The sequence below is a fragment of the Saccostrea echinata genome, unplaced genomic scaffold, assembly GCF_033153115.1.
Source record: "Saccostrea echinata isolate AGI-Se365-2 ecotype Australia unplaced genomic scaffold, CSIRO_AGI_Sech_v1 ptg000054l, whole genome shotgun sequence".
Lineage (NCBI taxonomy): Eukaryota > Metazoa > Mollusca > Bivalvia > Ostreida > Ostreidae > Saccostrea > Saccostrea echinata.
This window is the reverse complement of record NW_026889803.1, coordinates 10,208,032-10,210,701: the sequence shown is the minus strand read 5'-3', so window position 1 is coordinate 10,210,701 and position 2,670 is coordinate 10,208,032.

Sequence of the window (2,670 nt, the reverse complement as noted above, 5' to 3'; positions counted from 1 at the left end):
CATACTCTATCTTGCAGTTATTTAGGCATCTGCACTGTGATTTTCATTAAGATAACAAAAGCCTTGGACTTGCACAATACCTTTGCCAAGAGGGTTCACTGCATTTTATATTCAGATACAAAATACTTAATTTTCTATTATAACGAATCTAGAAAGAAAATAATTGGATACATCATTGTCTGTTTCAGATTTTTGTTGTAGCTGTAGCTGGGATCACTTAACAATGTATTTTCGTTATTTTGCTATGACTTGCACTATGCTCCAGCAAGCAGTGCAATGTTTTCCTCCTTCGAAACATGTTTTCATATGATGTAGTACTTTGATGTTCCTGGGACATGCACGTAATAAAAAGGGGTTTTATTTTACATAGAACGATTTCGTAACAAACCTCTAATATTTTCCTTCTTTTTTCATGTTATTTATTTCTGTTTGATGATATTTATTTTAACTTTGGAACTTCATGTTTAATTCACATGAATATCAAATCGAGGTTGATTTTAAAAAGTTTGGATTATACATCTCGATCTAAAGGTGAACGACCAATCTTTTTGAGTTATTATTCACATAAATTATTAAATGTCCGGCACTTAAACCATGCAGTTTTTATATCTTATATTCTTATCTTGTTTGTCGAAGAATAAAAATTACAACTTTTTTTTTTTCTCACAGCGTGTGTTTATGTATTTATGAATCTTCTGTTGTAAAAATTGCTGTTTTACTGCGAAAACAACTAACCACATGTATACAAATTATATGGAATTGCTCCAGTCTTAACCTTTGCATTATCAGTAATGCCATATTGCTCCTGGAGACTGAACCTTTAACCATCTTCTATTTCTATTTTTGCTCGCCATATATCTTGAAATCTGTCGCTCGTTATAGCCATATTTTGAAATGTCTTTAGTTTCATGAATTCAATCAATATTTCGATATTTCCGTCAGAGTGTTGTCTTATATATGATGAAAATAAGAGTTTACTACTATTTTTTCAGTGTCTTGTTTTTTGAATAAGTGTGAGTATATGCAACGATGCTTTCAGTTCATTACGAGCAACGAGATCAAATATCTATTATTTGAATAATGTTATTTTGTATTTAAAAAATAACATGCTAATTACATTGTAAGATAACATTCACACTTGTAACACATAATACTGTTTATTGGGTGGAAATTCTAAATGAATAAAATGTTTATAACTTTATAAACTTCTTATATTAACCTTTTTCATCACATAGAGTAAACAAAAGATTTTTTATGCAACTCTTTTGTTTTGCAAAAGTGAACGATTCGTGGTTAAATCCTGTGTCCAAAATTTGGCTATGATACTTCCTCTTTTAGATGGGCTATTCGTCTAATGAATGCCATCAAACTTTACCAGTATCCATGTATGGCGTAGCTGTTATCCAATAAAATATCACGTAATTTTCTCCTTCAGACGAAAACGTGATTTAGAAAAAAAAAAATTAGATCTTTTATCGACATGTAAACCTTAGACATCCGCTTTAAATAATGTCTTCGGATTGAATTAACAATGACATTTGACAGAGCAGCAGAGCAATTGGACATCTCCAGCGCCATTCACGTCTTATTATACTTCGATCTTTGCAAAATGCTACAAAAATGGTTTTTCAAATGTAAATTCCCATATTTGATACTGTTATCGATATTTATAAGAAAGAGCTCCTTCCTTCGTATCCTACTTACGTCTTTTGCTGAAACTCAAGAAATATTAATGTTAAAATGTGGGCAAACAATTTGCGTATCTGGTTTTTTTTACAAATCAAACACATTAATGTCTCATGGATGCACGCTGGTCACAGTGTGACTGTCTATCTGATGCGATTTCTTGGTCCTATAAAATTCAGGGAGAATAGATGACGACCGCTATCATGTACAATGTATCAACAAAAATCGTATTTGTGGCATTGTTATATGTTCATGGTGACTTCTAATAATTTTGAACAAAGAAAATGTCTCTTGTTCGTGTAAATGTATTGAAATGTTTTAAAGAAATTAAAGACGGTATGCGTAATATTGTATATTACCGGTCTGATTTTAATCTGACAATCTAGAAATTAAAAAATAGTAAATATTGACAAATCCTATGTTGCGCCTGCATGATACTTTGATATTTTATCCAATTACAGGTCAGTACCGTATACATAGGTAACATGGGTAACATAGGTAGATAAAACATTAATACTTTTAATACAGCGATGCACCAACCTTTATTTTAATTAATGCCAATTGAAAGTAAAAATTGTTCTTTGGTTATTGAGTTTTAGTATGTCTGACTTCGTAGGGACTTCGTTGGGATTTCAGAATTCTCTACAATACTGCTAAAAAATTGTAGGGATCCATGTTTTTGGTTCATTTTGTTTCCTGGATTTGAGATTGATCACTGCTCGTTATATTCACCTTTTACATGATTATTTTTACTAGATTACCTGATTTACTTTACATACACCTAATTTTTGTTTAATCTATATTAATATATAAGCGTTCCGTTTAACTTTATGCGGATTGATCTATAATATATAAGCATTTTATAAACAATGTAAAGGTTATTTGTTCTACACAATAATTAGATGTTTCTTTAGAAACGAAAAATCACCAGACAATGTTTCATAATTTCTTTTGTTGTGATCTTGGTGGAAAATTCAGAATTTT